Source organism: Sapajus apella, unplaced genomic scaffold (genome assembly GCF_009761245.1).
Source record: "Sapajus apella isolate SASKATOON/1434 unplaced genomic scaffold, GSC_monkey_1.0 scaffold244, whole genome shotgun sequence".
Lineage (NCBI taxonomy): Eukaryota > Metazoa > Chordata > Mammalia > Primates > Cebidae > Sapajus > Sapajus apella.
The window spans coordinates 6,093-31,698 of record NW_022437184.1 but is presented as its reverse complement, the minus strand read 5'-3'; the positions used below and the strand labels follow the sequence as shown (position 1 = coordinate 31,698).

The 25,606-nt window shown below is 42.5% G+C and overlaps 1 pseudogene; it reads right to left on the bottom strand.

The window, feature by feature from the left end:
• Positions 1–14,070: 14,070 nt before the first annotated feature.
• On the bottom strand, positions 14,071–15,833 carry LOC116545056 (annotated as a pseudogene).
• Between the last annotated feature and the right edge of the window lie 9,773 nt (positions 15,834–25,606).

Below are 25,606 nucleotides of genomic sequence, written 5' to 3'. Positions count from 1 at the left end.
TTTGATTCCCTTTTCGGCTTCCTAGGCCCATGTTTCTCAACTATGAGTGCCTGGAGATGAGCCGGGCAATATAAGAAGCCGCAGGATAAACATGGTGACGTAGGACATCAGCGTTTCCTTAGGATCTGGGAATAGGGAAGAGGAAAAGGAAGAACTATGATATATATCAAATGCCTTTTATATCTGCTAATTAATATTTAATCTGTTTTAATTTCAGATTGAATTAACAAACCATAAAATTCATTCCTTAAATTGTACAATTCACTGGTTTTTAAGTATATTCACGAAGTCATGCATCCTATCACTATCTAATTGCAGAACACTTTCATCACCCCTAAATGAAAAACCATGCACATTAGTAGCCATTCCCCATTCTCCACTTTCCTGGCACCTGGCAATTATTAATCTACTTTTCACTGCATGGATTTGCCTATTCTAGACATTTCATATAAATGGAATCCTACAGTAGGTGGCCTTTTGTGCCCAGCTTCTTTCACCTAGTATAATGTCTTCAGGGTTCATCTAGGTATCAGTACTTCATTCTTTTTTTGTGACTGGATAATACCATTGAATGGATATGCTAACATGTTTATTCATTCATCACTTGATGGACATTCAGGTTGTCTCCACTCTGGGACCACTATTAATAATACTGCTACGAACATTTGTGTATAAGTTTTCTATGGACATATGTTTTTACTTCTCTTGGGTATATACCTAGAAGTGAAATTGCTGAGTCATATGGTAACTGTATGTTGGACTCTCTGAGGAAATGTCAAGTTATTTTCCAACTCAATTACATTTGCACTAGCAATGTATGAGAATTCCAATTTCTCCACATTCTCACCAATATTTGTTATTACCTGTATTTTCAATTACAGTGATCTTAGTGGGTGTAAAATGGTATCTCATTGTTTTAATTTGAATTTATTTAATTGCTAAGGATATTGAGCATCTTTTCTCGTGCTCGTTAACTATTTATCTTTTTTGGAGAAATGTCTATTTAAATCCTTTGTCTAGGTTTTAATTGGGCTACTTTTTATTGTTGACTAGTAAGGATTCTTTATATATCCTAGATACTAGATCTTTGTCAGATATATAATTAGCAAATATCTTATTCTATTATACGGTTTTCATTTTCACTTTCTCAATAATGTTCTTTGAAGCATATAAGTTTTATAATTTTGATGAAGTTTTATTATATATTTTTTCCTTTGACTGCTTGTGTTTTAGCTGTCATACCTAAAAAGCCATTGTCTAATCCAAGGTCATAGGATATTTTTTAGCGTCATTGAGGTATAATTTGTAAACACAAAACTGCACAGACTTAATGTATGTATTTTGTTGAGTTTGAACATGCATACACATGTGATATCATTTAGTACAATCAAGGTACTAAACATATTCATAACTTTCAAAACTTTTCATGTATTCTTTTATGTGTGTGGTCTTTGTTTATTATTTTTCTGTATGTTAAGAAAAATAATATATATATATTTTTTCTCATATTGTTTTTTTCTCATTTTTTTTCTCATATTGTGAGAAATGAGAACTATCTTCCTAACATGTTTTTAAGTACACAATGCCATATTTTAACTGTAGGTGCTATGTTGTATGGCAGACCTCTAGAACTTTTTCATCTTGCCTGACTGAAGCTTTATACCCATTGAGCAACAATTGCCCATTTTCAACTCATTCAAGCCCCCGGTAATCACAATTCTATTTTCCTCTTCTGGGTGTTTGACTATTTTAAATGTCTCATATAAGTGGAATCACCTAGTGTTTGTCCTTCTGTGACTGTCTTATTTCACTTAGCTTGATGTCCACTACGTTAATTCATGTTACTACAAATGGAAGGATTTCCTTCTTTTTTTAGGGTGGAATAATATTCCATGGTATGTATATGCCCCCACTTTCTTTATCCATTCATCTGTTGACAGACGTTTAGTTTGTTTCCTTATCTTGGCTATTGTGACTAATGCTACGGTGAACATGGGAATGCCGATAGTGCTTCAGGATCCTGATTTCAATTCTCTTGGTTGTATACACCCAGAAGTAGGATTGCTAGATCACAAGGTAGTTCTATTTTGAATTTTTGGAGGAGCCTCTATACTGTTTTCCATCATGGCTGCATCATTCTCTACATTCCCACAACACAATAAAAATGGTTTCAATTTCTCAATGTTTTCGCCAACACCCATGATATGGTTTGGCTCTGTGTCATCATCCAAATCTCATCTTGTAGCTCCCATAATTTCCATGTATGGTGGGAGGGACCCAGTGGGAGATAATTGAATCATGGGGGTGGGTTTTTCCGACACTGTTCTCATGACAGTGAATAAGTGTCATGAAATATGATGGTTTTAAAAAGCAAGTTTCCCTGCACAAGCTCTCTCTTCTCTTGTCTGCCGCCATGTGAGATGTGTCTTTCACCTTCTGCCATGATTGTGAGGCCTCCCTAGCAATGTAGAAAACTGTGAGTCCATTAAACATCTTTCTTTTGTAAATTGCCCAGTCTCAGGTATGCCTTTATCAGCAGCATGAAAATGGACTAATACAACTTGTTACCATTTGGCTTTTTTCTTGATAATAACCTTCCTAACAGGTGATATGTCATTGTGATTTTGATCTGCATTTTCCTGATGATTAGTGACATTGAGCACCCTTTCATATACCCATTGGCTGTTTGTATGTCTTCTCTGGAAAAATGTCTATTTTTATAGACAGCAGTCATTACATTTACCATCAGAACTCTTCATTTTGTATTTTTCCTTAAAATTTTTATTTTTTATTAAAATTGCATGTATTTAAGGTGTGTGACATGATGTTTTGATATACATATACACAGTAAATCGAATACTACAGGGAAGCTACTTAATGTATTCCTGTCCTCACACAATTACCATTTTTTGTGGTAAGAGCACTTACAATCTGCTCTCTTAGCAAATGTCAAGAAAGGATATTAAGATTTATGCCTGTGTTTTCTTCTAGGAGTTTTATAGTTTTATCTCTTGTGTTTAGCTCGTTGATCCATTTGGAGTTAATTTTTGTATATAGTATAGAGTAGGGGTCCACATTAATTTTTAAAGATAGATATCCAGTTTTCCTACCAAAACTTGTTTAAAAAGATTTGTTAAAGAAGGGTACCATGATAATTTAATGAGACACTCTTATCCAGCAGAGAGAAGTGAGTACCAAAAAAGATATTAAAAAATAACCCCTTAAAATGTGAAAATTCAATTTTCACAACACATGGATTCCTAAAAAAGGCAACTTAAAAATCCCTACCAAGCAGAAAATGAATGAAAACGAAATGACAGAAGAATCTGAACGATATTTACTTGGGGTTTATCAAAGAGCCAAAGGGGGAAAAATTGAAAAGAACAAGAAATAGGGACATCCAAGGAGCCAAAATTGCATATGTCAGAGAAAAAAATATTAAATTGAAACAATTAAATATCTTGGATTTGACAAATATGGTCAATATAATTAAAATTACAAAGAAATCATTAGACTAATGAAAGTGAGAATGTATAAATATGATGCTAATTCATTCATAAGAAATGAATAAGTTAGAGACAGTAAGATATAAAAAACATGAGAACACTTGTGAAACTTGGAGGATAAACGAATAGACTTAACAGGGTTTTAGCTAATAAATGTTGACAAATGGCCAAGAAGAGAAAGACGGTAGAAAAGTAACACTCAAATTGATAATGACACAGAGTTTACTAGAAATGAAGAAAGAAATGCCTCTAGATGGGAAATTAGCTGTAAGTGTTGATAATAATAAAATTAAGTCAGCTACCAAAGTAAAGCTGCAGAGCATCATGAAAAAGGGAAAATTTAAGATGCTACCTGAAGTAATAGACAGTATCTACAGAGGGACGTCAATGGTATCTAGTCAAACTTCTCATCAGCAACAAGAGTAAAATCTTCAGACTACTATGGTAATATGTAATTCTATAACTGACTGAATTATTAAAGATGGAGGGAAATGATGATTGTTTTAGAAATCTAAAGACAGTAATGGTATATCTGTATTTTCTCACTAATAAAAAGAATGTAAAGTAATGGAACAGTTTCACACTTAGAATAGTGGCTTCAAATGCCTGAAATTCAAATTAATGAATTTTACATTTTATGTTGTAACTCTTGTTTGAGTTTTATCAAACAATATGCTTATTTTGTAGGATGCATTCTGATGTTTTGTTTTAACTGAACATATCATAGAGATTTTTTTAAAAAACAAACATTGCTTAATATAAATTCAAATGGTGTTCCTGCATTCGGTGACCAATTAAGAAATGTGATTCGGCTGAGACAGTGGCTCATGCCTATAATCACGACACTCGGGGGAGCCGAGGTGGGCAGATCACTTGAGGCCAGGAGTTCGAGAGCAGCCTGGCCAAAATGGCAAAACGCTGTCTTAACTAAAAATACACAAATTAGCAAGGCATGTTGGTGTATGCCTGTTATCCCAGCTACTCAGAGGCTGAGACATGACAATCAGATAAACCTGGGAGCCATAGGTTGCAGTGAGCCAAGATTGCACCCACGACACTCCAGACTGGGTGATAAAGCGAGACTCTGTCAGAAAAAAAAAGTGATTTTTTAAAAGCTACTCTTAAACCAGTAATAAGAACAAAATATTCACAAAACATCAACATAGAAAATTACAAAATGTTTGCGAAGGGCACAAAAAATAATCTTAAATGGGGAAAATGTTACCTTCATGATGCGAAAAGGAAATGTGTCCCAAATCACCTGTAAATATAACGCAATTCAAAATACCAAAATGTCTCAGTGTGGTGGCACACACCTGTAGTCCTAGCTACTTGGAAGGCTGAGGTGGGAGGAGCTCTTGAGTCCAGGGTTTCGAGGCTGTAGTGAGCTGTGCACCACTGCACTCTAGCCTGGGTGACAGAGTGAGACCCTGTTTCTAAAAACTAACAACAAAAAAAAATAGCCAAAATGAATTTTTAAATGAAACTTCACATGTTGATAGTAGAATTCACATAGAAGAGCAAAATGTCACTAATGGCCAAGGCAATTTTGAAGAATCATAAATTTGCAGTCTCTCCCTAACAAATCTTTTTATTATTAAAAAGCTAATTAACACAATATGATATTACCAATAAAAAAACAGTTAAATGGGGGTCAGGCCCGGACCTGCGCCACCTCAAGATGTAAAGTGTAACACATGGGTCAGGGTGGTCAGCGTGGGCCTGTGAGGCCTGTGGGTGTCCGCATCCCACAGCTCCCCCCGCAGCCGGTTCCACAGTGGTCTGCCCCAGTTGCCGCGTGTGGATTCGGGTTCCAGACTGAAGGCTACCTGTTCTCCAGTGCCCTCCACCGCCCCGCCCCTGTCCACAGCTCCCCCCGCAGCCGGTTCTGCAGTGGTCTGCTCCAGTTCCAGACTGAAGGCTACTGATTCCAAGTTATTAGGTTACTGCGGCAACCACCAGAACAGGCTTGGTGCTATGTAGGAGCCCAGAGCTACTCCTGAGCCCTACCTTGGGCTGGTCATGGAGAAGCTACACAGGATGGTGGCAGCACTGCTGGAAAGTATGGTATCAAATTCTAATGGTTTTCCGTGGGAATTAGTGATATGGGCAGGTGTTATTGGATTTGTTGCTATTCCCCTTTTCCTGTGGAGAAGTTTTAGATCAGTCAGGAGTCAGCGGTATGCGGGAAGAGAGAAAAAGCTTGCTGCAGAGCTTTCTGAGCAAATCAAAGAAAAATGTAGCCTACTTGAAAAATTTAGTTTTCTACAAAAAAGTGAGAATCAGAAGCTTCAACAGAAACTTGAAGCAATGACTGAATTACATGAAGAAACGACAAAGAGACTTTACAAAACATTCACTGTAGAGGAAAATGACCAGTTAGAGAGACAAGAGAAACTTTCTAAACAAGACAAAAAGATCAATTATACCACTGACCAGCTGGACAAGTATAGAAAGCAAGCCCAACATCTTCAAGAAGAGTTGGAAAGAATGATTCTTCCTTATCAAGACCAGATTTTACTCCTTAAGAAAAAAGCACATGACAATTGGTTGGCAGCTCGGACTGCTGAAATTAACCTCAAAGGATTAAGGAAAGAAAATGCTAAGTACAGACAAAAATTAGCTGACACAGAGATGAAATTCAAATTTTTACACAAAGATCCTTCTGCAGTTGATGTTCCAAACACAGGATTTGGCAGAGAGCATTACAGATACGTTACCGATATGAGAAGAGGAACTCCTTTCCCCCCCACCTCCACCAGGAACCCTGTTTGGAGTTTCTCCACATGATTTTCCACCAAGCGATTTCCCAGGTCCACCATATGCTCCATTTGCAGTGAGGAATGCCTATCCACCCCGGGGTTTTCCTCCAAATCTTCCACCGAGACCTGGATTTTTTCCCCCAACCCCCAAATATTGAAGTTAAAAGCGAGTTCCTTGCAGGGTTGATTCCATCTTCTAATGACCCTGCTACTGGAGAAAAATAATTCTGATTGATCTCAAGTTCCCTTCAAGACACTTCTGCCTTCCAATAAGCCTGCTATTGAACATCCAAAACAACAGCAAGACAGCGGGCAGCCCTTGTGTTCTCCTCCAAAGTAGTTGTTACTGACCTTGAGTCTCCATTAAGATTGATTCCAACTTAGAGTGAGCCTGCCACTGAACATCTGACATCACAACAACAAAGCTGGCGGTCTTTGTGTTCTCCTCCCAAGAGTTGTGATTGATCTCAAGTCCCCATCAGGGTTGACTCTGCCTTCAAGAAAGCCCACCACTGATCATCCCTCAACACAGCAAGAAAGCTGGCAGTCTTTGTGTTCTCTCCCAAGTGGATGTGACTGCTCTCGAGTCCCCATCATGGTGGACTCTGCCTTCAAGTGTGCCTGCCACTGAACATCTGGCACCACAACAAGAAAGCTTGTGGTCTTTGTGTTCTCTCCCAAGTAGTTGTGACTGATCACGAGTCCCTGTCAGGGTTGATATCACCTTCAAGTGAGCCTGCCAGTAAACATCTGGCACCACAGCAGGGAAGTTGGCGATTCTTGTGTTCTCCTCCCAAGCACTCTGGAAGGATGTCATGTCCCCGTCATGATTAACCTTTGCCTTCAAGTGAGTCTGCTACTGAATGAACATCCAACAGCACAACAAGAAAGCTGGCAGTCTTGTTATTTTCCTCCCAACTATTTGTGACTGATCTCAAGTCCCCGTCAGGGTTGACTGCCTGCAAGTGAGCCTGCCACTGAACATCCAGCAGCACAGCAGGTCAGCTGGTGGTCTTTGTGTTCTCCCAAGTACATTGACAGATCTCGAGTAACCATCAGAGTTTACTTTGCCTTCAAGTCAGCCTGCCACAGCATGAACATCTGACACCACAGCAACAAAGCTGGTGGTATTTATATTCTCCACCCAAGTATTTGCTACCGATCTCAACTCCCAGTCAGGGTTGACTCTGCCTTCAAGTGAGCCTGCCATGGAACATCCAGCACCACAGCAAGAAAGCTGGTGATCTTTGTGTTCTCCTCTTAAGTAATGTGACTGATGTCATGTCCTCATCAGGGTTGACTTTGCCTCCAAGTGAGCCTGTCACTGAACATCCGGCACCATCACAAGAAAGCTGGTGGTCTTTGTGTTGTCGTCTTAAGTAATGTGACTGATGTCGTGTCTCTGTCAGGGTTGACTTTGCCTCCAGTTGAACCTAGCACTGAACATCTGGCACCACCACAAGAAAGCTGGTTGTCTTTGTGTTCTCCTCTTAAGTAGTGTGACTGACTTCCAGTTTCCTTGAGGGTTGACTTTGCCAACAAGTTAGCCTGCCACTGAACATCTGGCACCACAGCAATAAAGTTGGTGGTCTTTCTGTTCTCCTCCCAAGTAGTTGTGACTGATCTGGAGTCCCCATCAAGGTTGAATCCAACTTCAAGTGAGCCTGCCATTGATCATCCGGCACCACAGCAAGAAAGCTGGTGATCTTTGGGTTCTCCTCCCAAGTACTTGTGACTGATCTCTAGGCCCCATCAGGGTTGACTCCACCTTCAAGTGAGCCTGCCACTGAATGTCCGGCAGCACAGCAATAAAGCTGGTGGTATTTTTCTTCTCCTCCCAAGTAGTTGTGACTGATCTCGAGTCCCCATCAGGGTTGACTCTTTCTTCAAGTCAGCCTGCTACTGATCATCCGGCACCACAGCAAAAAATCTAGATGTCTTTGTGTTCTCCTCTGAAGTAGTTGTGACTGATCTTGAGTCCCCATCAAGGTTGACTCCACCTTCAGGTGAGCCTGCCACTGAACATCAGGCACCACAGCAAGAAAGCTGGCAGTCTTTGTGTTCTCCTCCCAAGCAGTTGTAACTGATCTCGAGTCCATGTCACGGTTGGTTTCACCTTCAAGTGAGCCTGCTCCTGAACATCTGGCACTACAGGAAGAAAGCTCGTGGTCTTTGTGTTCTCCTTCCAAGTACTTTGCACAGATCTTGAGTCGCCGTCATGGTTCACTTTGCCTTCAAGTGTGCATGCCACTCAGTTAACATCCGACAGCACAACAAGAAAGCTGGCAGTCTGTATATTCTCCTCCCAAATATTTGTGACTGATCTCAAGTCCCTGTCAGGGATGACTCCGCCTTCAAGTGAGCCTGCCACTTAATATCCAGCAAGAAAGCTGGCAGGCTTTGTGTTGTCCTCCCAAGTAGTTGTGTCTGATCTCGAGTCCTCGTCAGGGTTGGCTGCACCTTTAAGTGATCCTGCCACTGAGCATTCAGCACCACAGCAATTAAGCTGGTGGTCTTCGAGCTCTCCCACCAAGTACTTCTGACTGATCTCGAGTTCCCATCAGGGTTGATTCTACCTGCAAGTCAGCCTGCCACTGAACATCCAGCAACATAGCAAGAAAGCTGGCGGTCTTTGTGTTCTCCTCCCAAGTAGTTGTGACTGATCTTGAGTCCCCGTCACAGTTGATTCCACCTTCACGTGAGCCTGCCACTGAACATCCGGCACCACAACAAAAAGCTGGCGGACTTTGTGTTCTCCTCCCAAGTCATTGTGACTGATTTTGAGTCCCCGTCATGGTCAATTCCGCCGTCACGTGACCCTGCCACTGAACATCCGGCACCACAACAGGAAAGCTGGCGGACTTTGTGTCCTCCTCCCAAGTACTTGTTGTTGATATGGAGTCCCCATCAGGGTTGACTCTGCTTTCAAGTGAGGCAGCCGCTGAATATCCGGCACCACAGGAACAAAGCTGGCGGTCTTTGTGTTCTCCTCCCACATAGTTGTGACTGATATGGAGCCCCCATCCCGGTTGATTCCGCCTTCATGTAAGCCTGCCACTGAACATCCGACACCACAGCAATACAGTTGGCGGTCTTTGTGTTCTCTTCCCATGCAGTTGTGACTGATCTTGAGTCCCCGTCAGGGTTGACTCCACCTCTAAGTGAGCCTGCCACTGAACATCTGGCACCACAGCAAGAAAGCTGGTGGTCTTTGTGTTCTCGCCCCAAGTACTTTGCACAGATCTTGAGTATGCGTCATGGTTCACTATGCCTTCAAGTGAGCCTCCCACTCAATGAACGTCTGACTCCACAGCAAGAAAGCTGGTGGTCTTTGCATTTTCCTCCAAGTAGTGACTGATCTGGAGTCCCCATCAGGGTTGATTCCACCTTCAAGTGAGCCTGCCACTGAACACCTGGCACCACAGCAATAAAGCTGGCGGTCTTTGTGTTCTCCTTCTAAGTAGTTGTGACTGATCTGAGTCCACGTCAGGGTTGACTCTGCCTTCACGTGATCCTGCCACTGAACATCCGTAGCACAACAAGAAAGTTGGCAGTCTTTGTTTTCTCCTCCCAAGTAGTTGTGACTGATCTCTAGCCCCTGTCAGGGTTGACTCTGCCTTTAAGTGACCATGGCACTGAATATCTGAACATTCGGCACCACAGCAAGAAAGCTGGTGGTCTTTGTGTTCTACCACTAAAGATTTGTGACTAATCTCGAGTCCCCATCAGGGTTGACTCCACCTTCAAGTGACCCTGCCACTGAACATCCAGCACCACGGCAAGAAAGCTGGTGGTTTTTGTGTTGTCCTCCCAAGTAGTTGTGACTGATCTTGAGTCCCCGTAGGGTTGACTCTGCCTTTAAGTGAGCCGGCCACTGAACATTTTGTACTACAGCAAGAAAGCTGATAGTTTGTGTTTCCTTACTGGCTGTGTTTGTAGACAAATGTGAAGGTAACTTCATGATTAATGAAATAAAATTCTGTTGGTTAAAAAGATAAAAGAGATTCTTTCTCCCATTAAATTATCTGGGCACCCTTGTCAAAAATCAATGGACATCTGGATTCTCAGTTCTGGTCAATTGACCTATATGTCTATTCCATGCCAGTACATAGACTCTTCATTACTGTTGATTTGTAGTAAAATTTGAAATCTAGAAGTGGGAGTACTCTACTTTGTTCTTCTTTTTACAAAATGGCTTTGGTCATTCTGAATCCTTTCTATTTCCATATGAATTTTAGAGTCAGCTTGTTGGTTTCTGGGAACAAAAGCAACTTGAATTGTGATAGAAATTGAATCGAATCTATAGATCAACTTAGGGAATACTGCCATCTTGATTATATTAAGGTTTTCAATGAATTTCAAGTATTGCCATCTTGATAATGCTATGTTCTTCCCATTTTAAAGAACATATGGTATACTTCCATTTGTTTAGTTTCTCTTAAATTTCTTCCAACACTCTTATTGTTTTCAGAATATATCTTGTGCTTCATTTCTCGGAGTTACAACTAGTATTTTTTTTGACGCTATTATAAATGAAATTGTTTTCCTAATCTCATTTCCAAAATGTTCATCTCTAGGGAATAAAAGTACAATTGCTTTTTGTATATCTACTTGCGCATTGGTATCTATGGGGAATTGGTTCTCAGACCCCCACAGATATCAAATATTGCACAGACTCAAGTCCTGCAGTTGGCTCTTTGGAACCCATATATACAAAACATCAGCCCTCTATACACAGGTTTCACATTTGTTGGATTCTGCATTTTGATCTGCATTTGGTTTCAGAGGTAGAAACTTTGCATATCAAAAACTGGTTGTATTTGTATATTGACAGATAATGGACATTCCATTAAGACTCAAACATACTAATTCATTTCACAATGATACTGATGTGAAAATACAAGAGATACTCATTTTGATTGTTAATTGGTAGACTATTTGGATAAAGCAGTAAATGTTGTAGGACGCCTTTGGGAGGGAATCAGCATTCGCTGCCTACTGCTACGGATCTGGGACTCCGCCAGATGCTCTGCATAAGTGGTCTTAGGATGTAATTAGCAACAGAGGCAGAACTCCTTTGTGGCTGCTTATTGTCTTGAGGGTGAAGATCTATCCTTAACACAACCCACAAGGTCCTGCAAGGTCTGGTCCCTCCCTGCTGCTTTACCTCATTTCCCATCAAGCTGTCCCTTGCCCTTTGGTTCCCACTTCCTCTCAGTTCCTTGGAACTGTCCTGCACCCTCTAGTCACAAGGAATTTGCCCCCACCTCTCTCTGCCTGGCGTACTCTCTGTGCTCCTCAGGTTTTTCCTCTAGCTGTGTGTCCTTGATCATGGAAGCCCTCCTGGACATCCGGTCCATTCCCTGCTCATGGCCAGGTCCATGTTGTGCCCTCTGTGCTGTGTACTCAGAATCTGGCTCTTCTGTGCAGCACTTATTCCTGTGATAATTCATCATTGACTGGTCTGATTATTGCCAATTCATTCCATTGCACTGTAAACTCCATCAGTGCAAGATCACTGCTGGTTTTTGCTCACTGTTTTATCCTCAGAATCTGCCATACTAGTAGTTAGCACATAGTGAGCACTCAATAAATTTTACTTAAGCACTTTGGTTTTCAAGCTTGTTCCCCTAAGTTCCCCCACAGTATCTGAATGGTCTCAGAAATCAAGTAAAATGAAAAGAGAGAGAATTAAATATGTTCATCACTATCCAGTTTGGGATATTAGGAAAAACATTTAAGTATTTTTACCTATGAAGCAATTAGATTACAATGTGATGTGTAATGGCAGTTTTAAAAAATGCAGTTTTATATCCCTGTATTTAGAGAGACTATATTTGTGTGTACATTCTCACCACTGTACCACGTTATTTCTCACTGTAAGCTCTAAGGCTTCTCATGTCTCCCTATGTGTTCCTCCCTCTCAGAATAGTATTGCAGCATTAGTAACTACTCCATAAATGCCAGTGGAGCTGATTTTACTGTTTAAAAAAAATACGGTTTTGTGAGGACTGGATGGTATAACAATTACAGATCATATAATTTATACTTTAAGATTTCAGGAGGATACAAAAGCAGCATATAATAGCGGACTTAAAACCTGATTAGGGGCTGGGCGTGGTGGCTCACACCTGTAATCTCAGCACTTTGGGAGGCCAAGGTGGGACAATACAAGGTCAGGAGTTTGAGACCAGCTTGGCCAGCATGGTGAAACCCCATCTCTACTAAAAAGACACAAAATTAGCTAGGCATGGTGGCAGACGCCTGTAGTCCCACCTACTGAGGAGGCTGAGTCAGGAGAGTAGCTTGAACCTGGGAAGCAGAGGTTTCAGTGAGCTGAGATCGTGTCACTGCACTCCAGCCTGGGCAACAGAGTGAGACTCCAGCACAAAAGAAAAAAAAAAAAAAAAAAGCTGATTAAGATACGAGGACAAAGAAAAGAAATAGCTTAACAGAGTCGGAGTTGGGGATCAGAGCGGTGGTGGCATTCTGAAGGGATAAGCCTCTGGTCTCACTTGGGATCACTCTATCATGACATGTTCTAGGAGGGGTTGGGAGTCTACATACCGGAATGGTCAGGTGATAGAATGCCAGTGGAATTTGCACTGAGGATAATCGAGCAAAACAGAGAGGGGCTAGAGAAGGGAGGTTGGGGGTGAGTTTCTCCCCATTGCCGACTAGCATGGAGAGATGATGAGTACCATTGGCCTCTTCTACCTAGAATGAGAAGCTGCTGCTCTAAATCATGCTTTTTAGTGGCCCAGTAGCTGAACCTAGTGAACTGAGCACTATAATGAATCTTAGAGCAAAACTCAGAGTACTCTAAGTTTGTGAACTCATGTACATTTCTCTGGTAGGCCTGACTTACTCTGTAAGGAAATGGAAGCGTAAAACATAATAGGGGATGATGACAGGCCAAAGCAACATAAGAACTTACAGAGTAACTGTAATGTTTCATCTAATCGAAATGTCTCTATTTACTTTGGAAGTATATTAAAAGTGCTATTTACTTAAAACTAGTGGATTGTAGATAAAGGAGTTTGACATTAGATGGATTTCAAACTTTAGTCTTTGAAGAATATTTGAGTTCTGTAAGCAAATGTTTTCATGTGAAAAACATTTGCATTTGTTAGAGGATTCTGGAGAAATCTGTTTAATTTTCTAGGCAAAAATTTGGTAAATGGAGACAGTGGGGGAAAGCTCTTATTGTAGGTTGTACTGAAGAAACACAAAAATAGGATGCTCCTATTTTTTGTTTTTCCTTCCTTGTGATCCTTGCTGGCCTCATTAGTATTGTACAAAACATGGGAGAGGTTAGTCAGAAGGCAAGCCGATTTTCTATGGGTAGTTATTATTATGAATAACATAGCACAGAGGAAACAGGTGTGTGAACTCTGTAATATGCCACAGAGTGTGATCAATTTCAAATGGATGCAAGGATTGTTTCCTCTGTCACCTGGCCTCTTCAATTGGCCACTTCTCTCCTTTTTCTTCTGTTAAGTTTATCTCTTGCAGATAATTCAAAACATTTTTCAAAGTAAATATTGATTTTATTCACATTATTAATGTCTAGCTATCAAACATGACAGAATATCTGATACCACAATTTTTAATGTATATATTATCATCATGGTTACTAACGAAAAGTAAGTTTCTTCGTACTGTTACTCCTCTGTCATTCAAAACTTTGTAATTTTTTTTTTTTTAGAGTGGCAGCGGCTTTACTTTCTTTGGGGCCGCCTGGAAATGTGGAGTCACGGGGGGCAGCGGGAGGAACGGCTGGGAAGCTGTGTGACGGGGCCTCAGGTGGTGAGCATCTGGGGTTCCTACACTTGTGGGTGCCCATTGGCATCACTGGTGCAGCTGGTGGTGGAAACGGGTTCCGGTCTTGTTCGACACAGGGCAGGCGGCAGCCACGGGTTGACTTGCTTGAGGCCGGGCCCTGGGCGCTGCATCCTATGCTCCAGGAGCATGTGGTTCTGTGGCGGGAGCCACACGCAGGCCCTGAGGATGTTCTTGATGCTGCTGCGCTGGCGGAAAAGCGCATTGATCACCGGGCTGCTCTGCGGCACCAGCGGCGCCTTGCATAGGAAGCTGAGCAGGGACAGCACAGGGTGGAAGGTCTGTGGCTCCGGGTCAGCGTCAGCGCAGAAGCTCAGGCGCCGGCAAAGCTCGGTCAGCAGCGCCCGGTCTAGTGTGATGGGCGCGGCCAGCAGCGAGTCCTGGCACGTGTCCTGCACACCAGTGTGTTGGTCCTGCCCAGCGTTAGCTCCGAGGTTTACTCACCCCGCGCGCTTGCTGTCGCCCAGGTACCCACGTACTTGATGACCACGCAGTGGTCGGGCTCCTCACCAGGCGTATAGAGCACTGGGTTGCTCCGCACCATGTCGTCCACCACGTTGCTCTTGGACACCTCCTTAGAGCGAAACTGCAAGGCGCCGACAGGTTCTGCCCATCGTTGTTGCCCCGGTGGTTGTAACTCACGATGGACGTGGTCTTGAGGCCACAGCTGATGAGGAAGTCCACGAGCACGGACTTGACTTTGGTCTGGCCGGACTTGAAGTCACCTCCGCCCACGAAAACCCGGCGCTGACACGCGAGCTCAAGCTCCCCGGGGACCAGGGTGTTCTGTGGGGACCCACTGAGGAAGGCACAGCCCTCCCGGATGCCGGCGACGGCGAAGAGCTGGAGCGAGACACCTGCAGGCCGAGCTCAGTGGTGCGCAGCGGGTTCTCGGCCGTGTCGCTGAGGCCCGGAACCACCTCACAGAAGCGCTCTGTGTTGCCCGTCCACAGCACGGTGCCTTTGTCCAGCCCCGCGCTAGACCGCAAGTCTGGGATGTCATTGCGGATCCGTTCAGTTACTGCAGGCGCGAGCCCGGGATGCGGTTGTCCGCGATGAACTCGGAGATGGCAGAGGCCGCAGGGCTTCCATGTGCGGCCACAGTTGCTACTGTAGCTCCCAGTCCAGCACCTTCGCGCGCCGCATCGCCTTGGAGATGTTCAGCAATGAGATGTCCCAGCCATCAAACACGAGGTGGTTGGACGCTGCCATGGGCAGCAGCGCACTGTAGGGCACGAACACCTCCTGGCCCAAGGCGTCCGAGCCCAGGCTCATGGTGCCCGCCTGAATCAGCGAGCCATAGTAGTTGGCCTCCTTGCGGCCGCTGCACCTGGGCCAGGACAGACGCGGTGGCTTGGCCAGCACCGCGGCGGTGATGGTGACGCCGTTGTTCCTGCCCCAGCCGACAGGCATGACCCCGAGCCGGGGCACCTGCAGGGGGTCTGGAAGGTGAAGCGCGTGGTTGTGGGTGCACCTTGAGGACGCCCCACTAGGGGCTGACGCGCGTCATCTGGTACTCCTATTGCGCCTCAATGGCCTCGGGGCCATAGACCATGTCCGGGCTCTCCACGAAGACCTGGGCTGAGGCCTCCATCGCACTGGGTGGAGCGGAGTTGGCTCAGGCAGCGGCAGCGGACACCGCAGCTGTAATATTTTTATACTTAAGCCAAACGTTTGACATCTAAACCTTAAAGACAAAGGGGAAAAAACCCACACGGATTTGTTGCACTAGAGGACGCTGTATTCCAGTTCTTCCTGAGAAGTCCTTTGGCCCCAAGTTTGCATTGCCATTGAGCAAATGTGAGAATGCTGAGGGGAAGCCAGCGTTCCTGCCCTACCTTGAGAATTTCTCCATTCCAGGTCATGAGTCTTAGTTTTTAAAGCAATATCCATATCCACCTGTGTTTTGCCTCCTAATAATTAGAAGGATGATTATCTGTAAAAATAAGCATAGATTTTATTGTGCAAATATTTTAGAGCTTCTTTAAAAATTGCCTTGAAGAGCTGATGTGGTATTTCCTTTTTGGGTGTCGCAATGGAGTCCAGCATTTATTTTTTGCAAGCAAATTTCTGGAAACAACCTAAAGTTACTTGGTACCAAGGAGATGCCTATTCAAATCAGACAGTGCTAGATATACTTTGCCACTGAAAGTAATGGCAAAAACCGCGATTCCTTTTGCACCAAGCTAATACGAAGGTGCAGATTGTGTGACATGGATTCTCAGCTATCTGAGAGTCATCATTAACTCCCTTCCTGGCCACCCACATGCAAGTCCTGTTGATTCTGTGTTATGTTATTCATAATAATAAATACCCACGCAATTACTTCCCAACTGCAAAACTACAGCATTGAAAGTAACTTAAATCTTTCTGTGTGGCCCTCCCTAGCTAGTCATGCGTTAACTAGGGTTCATTATTTTCTTGCTTCCCTTTTTATATAATTTTATTGTATAAAATTTATATATTACATAAAATTTTTATATAATTGTATATGTAAAAGGGGAAAGGTATTGGGTACAAATATATGAGTCATATTTATTAATGTGAATGCGCTGGTCTACTAAAAAATGTCTTATTGGGTTGAAATGCAAACCCCAATTTTATGCTGTATGATAAAACACAGAGATTGAAAAGGCTGAAAGTATTGTGTTGTATTTTAATTTTAACTCTTTTAACGTTATAAAAAGAATATCATGTGTGGTGTGATCTTTTGGACTTTTTAAACTTAAAGTTATATTGCTATGATTCATTCAGGTTGTTATGTTTACCTGGACTGGAGTTCATTTATCATGACTGCTGTCAACTATTACATTCCATACCTTTGACATTATTTATTGATTTCACTGTTGGTGGGCTTTTAGGTCGTTGAAGGTTTTGCTCTGAAAAGTAGTGATATCATGAACATTCTTATATATATGTCCTGATGCACAAATGCAACCATTTCTCTGATAATACACTTCGGTTAATTACGTTTAACAATCTACACATGAGAATGTAGTCATTCTGCTGTCATTGTCTGCATTCCAAACAAAGTTAAGCAGAAATTCATGAAGAAAGTTTCTGGAATGATTAGTTCAACTTATTTCTTACTGATAGGCTCAACTCTAAGGAGCCAGAATTATTTCTGGTCCCTTGGACATTTGTATGGTCTTGTTTCCTCTTAGTACCTGTTGTCAATATAACTAAGACAGAATAACATAGATATAATACAAAATGTATAGAACTAAGCAGCTGTAATATGCATACGGCTAGATGAAGTTGGCAGGCCCGGTTCCATGAGACACTTCAGATGAAGGTAGGCCTCGTTCTCATTCTAGTCCTTCTTGTAGTGCAGCCTCCTTGAAATCTGGAATGATTTATTGGACTGTCATTGTTCGTAACCATGTGGACAAATGTGGCTGGAAATACCAGCAAATCTTGTATTATCCACAAAAGCAGCTCTCCCTCCAGCCAATACGATAAACCAAAGGATATTGCTGAGAGTTCACTACCTACACTCAAATTCTTCATTGGATATGTATTAAATGTATGCTAAATCTAGCATTGTAAACCACTGGCTGTTCTTGTACCATAGGCTTTTTATTTTCAAGCAGAAAGGTCGCTAGTTTTAAAGGTGTGAAAAATGTAGCCTGGCCCAGCTTAGGTTTCCTTGTTTATTTATCTTAGATCTTCGGGACGGAGAAATCTAAAAAACAAAACCACCCGTATTCCCTAGGTGACAGAAAGATCAAACAGCTTGAAGAAAGCAGTTCACTCGAACATCAGACTTACAATGAGTTAAAATGTTTTCTTTCTTGCATTTATCATGTTTCTATTTAAACTCAAATTCTTTTTTTTAATTAAAAAATTGTGTGGGTACATAGGTATATATATTTATGAGGTACATGAGATGTTTTGATACAGGCATGCAAAGTATAGTAATCACGTCATGGAAAATGGAGTATTCATCCCTTCAAGCTTTAATCCTTTGTGAACACCAATTTCTTGAAGAGCAGGATATGCATCCAGGTTTTTAAGAAGATGATTTTTTATTCTGAAGACCTGACCATTTGCCTTCCATTTACAGGTATGCAGTAGGATCACTCAAGCCACAGTTTTGAATGTGCACATGCAATTATATGCCAGGAGAAACTTTCTGCAAGGGCAATAGAGTTCCAAGTTTCTCTCCCCTCTTAATAGGACCTTTATACTTAATTGACTTAATGTAGAACATTTTGACACAAGAACCTAAAATAAAATAAGCATAATTATTTATCTGGGCTTCAGTAACCTTGGATTTGTAATTCAAAAATAAGAAATGTACAAAAAAGAAAAAAAGAAATAAAGTTGAATGAACTCAGGAGAGGAATAAATGAAAATAACAGAATGATATTACAAAGGAAGACTAAATTACAGAATGCCAAAGGAAGAATAGATTTAAAGGAAACATTAATAAAGACATTGAAGAATAATAGTGGGAAAATACTAGCTAGTTAGAAAAGGTGAATGATTCCTTAAGGCTGGGCATGGCGGCTCCTGCCTACAATCCCAGCACTTTTGAGAGGTGAAGGTGGGCGGATCATATGAGGTTAGGAGTTTGAGATCAGCCGGGCCGACATGGTGAAACGCTGTCTCTACTAAAAGTACAAAAAAATTAGCTGGGCATGGTGGCCGGCACCTGTAATACCAGTTGCTCAGGAGGCTGAGGTAGGAGAATCGCTTGAACCCGGAAGGTGGAGGTTGCAGTGAGCCAAGGTCACACCACGGCACTCCAGCCTGGGTGACAGACTGAGACTCTGCCTCAAAAAAAAAAAAAAAAAACAAAGTGAACCCTGAACAATGTTACCTCCAAGACGTATTCTAATAAATGATTGGACTTTACAAATGAAGAGGAATGGAAATAACTGGAACAAAAATACAAACCTTCCTAAATATCAAAGAACTAAAAAGGCAAAGACCCAAGTAGAGAAACAGAGTATAATACAATAATTATAAAGGAAAATGATGGTATTGGGTACAAATATATGAGTCATGTGAATGGGCTTATCTCATATATGAAAAACGTCCTGTTGGGTTAAAAAGCAAACCCTAGTTTTATGTTGTATAGAATAAAACACGGAGATTGGAAATGATGAAAGTGAAGAGCTGGACAAAGATGTGCCAAGCAAATGGACAAAGATTTGCCAAGCAATAAGAAAACAAAGGCTATTGTCCTGTTACCAGAGACTGGAATTCGGGCCAAAAGACACTGAAACAAGACAAAGGAAGAGAATGTCAGAGGGTAAATGCCACAAGTCACAATGAAGATATAACAGTTACAACTATCCATGCAGTAAATAACACAAGTCATCTATATAAAGCAGAGACCACAAAACGCCAGGAGACACAGATAGAATCTCACCAATAATAGGAGACTTTAATACACTACCGGCACTGCGCACCAGTCAAGTGGGCATAATAATAAGACTGTAGAATTATGCTGTCCAATGTGGTGCCACTAGCCACATGTGATCATTCAGCACTTGAAAGATAGTTAATCTGAATTGAGATGTGCTTTAATGGTAAAGTATACAATGGATTTTGAAGACTTAGTATTTAAAAATGTAAAAGATCTCAATAATTACATATTGATATAATATTTTGAAAACCTGAGTTAAATAAAATATTAAAATACCATGTTTCTTTTTACTTCTTTACTATGGCTACTAGAAAATTTAAAATGATCTGTATGACTTGCATTATATTTCTATTGGATGGCTCCACTATAGAAGAGCTAAAACTCCATCAGGTAGGTTTTATGAATATATATTAAACAAAAGATGTACAAGACTTCTACACGGACAACTACAACAACCATTAATAGAACAGTGAAGGAAGACCTAAGTAAATGGAGGATATAATATGTTCATTGATTGGAGGACTCACTACTTTAAAAATATCCGTTATCAATTTGATCTGTATATTTACTGCAGATTCAGTCAAAGCCCTGCCAGGATTTTTGGTGGAAATTAGCAAACAGATTCTGTAATTTATTTGGAAATGCCAATGACCAAGAATTGTCAAGGCAACCTGAAAGGAGAAGAAAGTCTATTCCAATTTTGCATTCTGGAACTGGAGAAATAACCTCTTGGTAGATTTGAGGATGCACTGGGCTTAGTACAAGCTGGACCCCGCTGAAAAGCTACATTGACCATCTGACTATAAGTCCCTAGTCTGGTCAACCACAGTGGCCTTTTAGATCTCCAGGAGTTAGTGTCAGTTTTGAGCAAGTGTCCAATAATCTCTGAAGAGCCTAATAATTTCTTCCCCAATGTGCTGTCATCCTGCTAAACCATTACAGGTCCCTTTGCGGATAGCTAGAAGTAAGGTTTACATTATAAATCTTTGAGGCATGGCAGGACACTTACTCAAAAGGACTGAGCCTCCTTTTCATTCAAGAGGCTCTGGGACTGTGAACTGACTCAAGCCTGGGAATTTATTGAGGATTGCAACCCCTTATTGTGATGACTGAAGTCAGCATTTTGTTCAACAGACCTAGAGCATTTCCATTCATACAAGTCCAATAAGGCTTTAGTTGGCTGCTCATCTATTCAGTTCTAGGGTCGCAGTGATTACTAGCCAATGTCACAAATCTCTGAGGTTTAGATGAATCTGATTGCTTTCTGCTCTCAGTGACCTTGGCATTGACTGTTAAGTGCCACTTCAGAGGACCCAGTTCCATGGCAGAAGTTTCTCCTGTGACATTGGGCCCACAGAGGGCAACCACTGTATAGCTCCTCAAGGATGCGGGTTCCCTCACCAGATACCTCCCACAGCCTTGGCGAGGCAGGGCTCCTCTGGACTCACTCCCGATAGGAGTGCATATATATGTTCATTAAAAGGTATAAGAAAGTTCATAGCAGCAATTTTATAATCACCTAAAACTGGAAACTACCCAAAGGTCCATCTAAGGAAGAATGGATACATAGATGAAAATATATGCATATAATGGAATCTCATGTATCCCAAAGAATGTAGATATAAAAACATAAATTATGCCATCATGATGTGGAATGAAAGAAGCCACACAAAAAGAAGGTGTGCTGTTTAATTCTATTTATATGCAGTGGTCGGGCTCCTCGCCGGGCGTATAGAAGTTCAGGTGATTCTCCTGCCTCAGCCTCCTGAGTAGCTGGGACTACAGGCACCTGCCACCATGCCCGGCTAATTTTTTATTTTTATTTTTAGTAGAGATGGGTTTCACCATATTGGCCAGGCTGCTCTCAAACTCCTGACTTTGTGATCCATCTGCCTCAGCTTCCCAAAGTACTGGGATTACAGGCGTGAGCCACCATGCCCGGCCGACTAAGTCGTATTTTCTACTACGTATTTTTACCATTATTAGTTGTGGCCCAACTTGGCAAATCTCACTTCAGATTGTAATCAATTTCTCAACATTGAAAATATTTTTGCTTACAGTTGCTCCAGACTATTTAAAGGCTAATTGTTCAGTCACTTCCAGGGTGACTTCTAAGGTCCAATTTTCCTGGGACTGAGGAGGTTCCCAGAATTTGGAATTTGGGACTTCCAGTGTTAAAACCAGAAAGGTCTGGGCAACCTGACATAAACAGATCTTCCTAGCACTTCCAACTGGGCAATGACTCTGAATTATCAAGTGAGCACTATTGTGGTAACACCTGTTAGCCCCTCAGGAACCAAGGAAAATGTTCACAGTCATTTGTCTTGTTTTTAAGCTATTGATGTTGCTTCCTCAACTCTTCAAGCAACTGTTTTCACTGAAAGGCCAGCGCTTTTAAGTTTATTTTGGTGGCTCACGCCTATAATCCCAACACTTGGGATGAGGAGGGAAGACGGCTTGAGATCAGGGGTTCCAGACCAGCGCAGGCAACAAAGTGAGACATCTCTACAAAAATAGTTAACTGGGTATGATGGCGTGTGCCTGTGGTTCCAGCTACTTGGGAAACTGATGGGGAGGTCCACCTGAGCCTGGCAGGTAGAGGCTGTGGCGAGCAACGATCATACCACTGCACTGCAGCGTGGGCCAGAGTGAGATCTTGTCCCTAACAACAACAACACCATTGATTTGGCTTGGCCCAGTGGCTCATGCCTGTAATCCCAGCACTTTGGGAGGCTGAGGCTGGCGCATCACAAGGTCAGGAATTCGAGACAAGCATGGCCAACATGGTGAAACCCTGTCTTTACTTAAAATGCAAAAATTAGCCGGGTGTGGTGGTACATGCCTGTATTCCCAGCTACTTGGGAGGCAGAGGCAGGAGAATTGCCTGAACCTGGGAGGTGGAGGTTGCAGTGAGCTGAGATCATGCCACTGCACTCCAGCCTGGGACACAGGGAGACTCCATCACATACACACACACAGAAAGTTTAGGGATGCAGTGGCTCATGTCTGTAATCCCAACACTTTGGGAAGCTGAGGTGGGTGGATCACCCGAGGTCAGGAGTTTGAGACCAGCCTGGCCAACATGGTGAAACCCCGTCACCACTAAAAATATAAAAATTAGCCACGCTTGGTGACTCACACCTGTAATCCCAGCTACCTGGAGGCTGAAGCAGGAGAATTGCTTTTATCTGGGAGGTGGAGGTTGCAGTGAGCCAAGATCACACCATGGCACTCCAGCCTGGGCAACAAGAGTGAGACTCTGTCTCAAAAAAAAAAAAAATAAAAAAAAAAAGTTTATTTTCTCTGACCACATTTCTTCTGCTGTTGGAATCAAACACAATTATCTCATCATTGCTAAATAGCCTTCCTTGTTTGGCTAACAAGCCACTTGAAACCTAACTTTAGTTACACCCTCATTTTCCTGTCAAGAAATTGAGTGCTGATATACCATTTTAAACATCTAACACTTCTGATGCGTTCCTGAGTTGAGAATACTGCAGGGATGAAATGCACAATCTGTAGTGCGTCCAGCAGCAGTGCTAAGCAAAGGGGCACATACAGTCTGTCACAACTGAGTTCTACAGGCAGCATATACGCAGAAGTATGGCTGCATTCCAGTAAGTCTTTACTTACATACACTGAAATGTGAATTCTGTATCATTTTCATGTGTTATACTTTTCCCCCACCACTTCAAGAAATAGCCTTTGCTGCACTAAAGTGAGATTTTAGAATTCATATTAGCAGTCTCAAACCACAGATCAGCAAGGGCTACAATTTCCAGTCACGGTGACCAGTTGCCTTGGCTTTGGCCACACAGTATTTCAATGACAGTAATGGAAAACCCTGTTCTGAACTTATGTCAACTTCATTCATTTGCTAATCAAAGGCCATTTCTGTAGCATCTCTTCACTTGACGTTCCATCTTATGGCCAACATCCAGCTTGTGAAATGCGTGGCTCCAACTGAAACTTGTCTATGGATTAATTCTTTGTTTCCTTTATAGCTTTTTGTCTGATATATTATATATAACAGCAACACGAAACTCATTTTTTTTTTTTTTTTTTTTTTTTTTTTTTGATGGAGTCTCGTTCTTGTTGCCCAGGCTGGAGGGCAATGGCATGATCTTGGCTCACTGCAACCTCCACCTTCCGGGTTCAAGCGATTCTCCTGCCTTGGCCTCCCGAGTAGCTGGGACTACATATGTGTACTACCACGCCCGGCTAACTTCTGAATTTTCAGTAGAGACAGGGTTTCACCAAGTCGGCCAGAATGGTCTCGATCTCTTGACCTTTCTATACACCCGCGTCAGCCTCCCAAAGTGCTGGGATTACAGGTGTGAGCCACTGTGCCAGGCCTAAATCTCATTAATTTTTAAAAATTAAGAAAGGGGGCTGGGCAAGGTGGCTCATGCTGGTAATCCCAGCACTTCGGGAGGCTGAGGTGGGCGGATTATGAAGTCATGAGTTTGAGATCAGCCTGACCAACATGGTGAAACCCTGTATCTACCAAAAATCCAAAAATTAGCCAGGCATGGTGGCAGGTGCCTGTAAATCCCAGCTACTCAGGAGGCTGAGGCAAAGGAATTGCTTGAACCTGGGAGGTGGAGGTTGCAGTGAGTCGAGATTGCATCACTGCACTACTTCAGCCTGGGTGACAGAGCCAGACTCTGTCTCAAAAAAAAAAAAAAAAAAGAAATTAGGAATGGGAAAATGGCCTGGTGGCTCATGCCAGTAATCCCAGCACTTTGGGAGGCCGAGGCAGGTGGATCACTTAAGGTCAGGAGTTCAAGACCAGCCTGGCCAATATGGTGCAATCTTGTCTTTCTACTAATATCACAAAAATCAGCTAGGTGTGGTGGTACATGCCTGCAATCCCAGGTACTTGGGAGACTGAGGCAGGAAAATCACTTGAACCAGGAAGGTGGAGGCTGAAGTGAGCAGATACCATACTACTGCAGTCTAGCCTGGGCAACACTGAGTGACACTCTGTCTCTAAATAAATAATTTGGCCATGATGTGCTAAGGATGGATTTACCTCTTCCTTTTCCAGGTTACAATATTCCCTTACATATTAAGTGTGGACGAACAGTATCATACCCAAGGGGGGTGGCAGGTGGCTGTTTGGGAAGGGAGAATTAGTTCATTTTGCCATGTACATGTCTGAATGCACATGCCCCTTAAGATGAAACAAAACAGACGTGTGTCTTGACATGGAGAACCTTTTCTGACGTCTTCCCAGGGGAAACCAGAGAGATGTCCAGATCCACAAAGTTCAGAGATGGTTCCAAGACAGCATTCATATAACAAATATATACTCAATCTTCTATGTGCAAGATACATTCCAGAGATCTGCTCTTTGGATGTACTTAAAACCAGCTCTATTTTGGCTAATGCCCTTTTCGACCTTAGCCCAACTGCACGCAGGTGAAAAAAAAGAAAAAAAAACCCAACTCTATTTTGCATCAGAACACCTAGCCCAGTATCATATTAAGGACTTCAGAAATGCTAGATGAAAGAATGCCTAGTGGCAATGAATTTTAAAAAATATTCTGGCCATGCAAGGTGGCTCAGGCCTGTAATCCCAGCACTTTGGGAGGTGGAGGCAGGCTGATCATGAGGTCAGGCGTTCAAGACCAGCCTGGCCAACACAGTGAAACCTCGTTATCTGCTAAAAATACAAAATTTAGTCAGACGTGGTGGCACACGCCTGTACAGCTGTAGTCTTAGCTACTTGGGAGGCTGAGGCAGGAGAATCACTTGAACCTGCAAGGTGGAAGTTGTGGTGAGCCGAGATCACGCCACTGTGCTCCAGCCTGGGCAACAGGGAGACACTCTGTCTCAAAAAAAAAAAAAAAAAAATTGTCTTTTTTTTTTGAAATGGTTTCACTCTTATAGCACAGGCTGGAGTGCAGTGGCACAATCTTGGCTCACTGCAACCTCCGCCTCATGGATTCAAGTGATTCTCCTGCCTCAGCCTCCTGAGCAGCCGGGACTACAGGCATTCACCACCACATCCATCTCTTATTTTTAGTAGAGACAGGGTTTCAGCATGTTGGCCAGCATGGTCTCAATTTCTTGACCTGTGATCTGCCTGCCCCAGCCTCCCAGGGGGCTGGAAT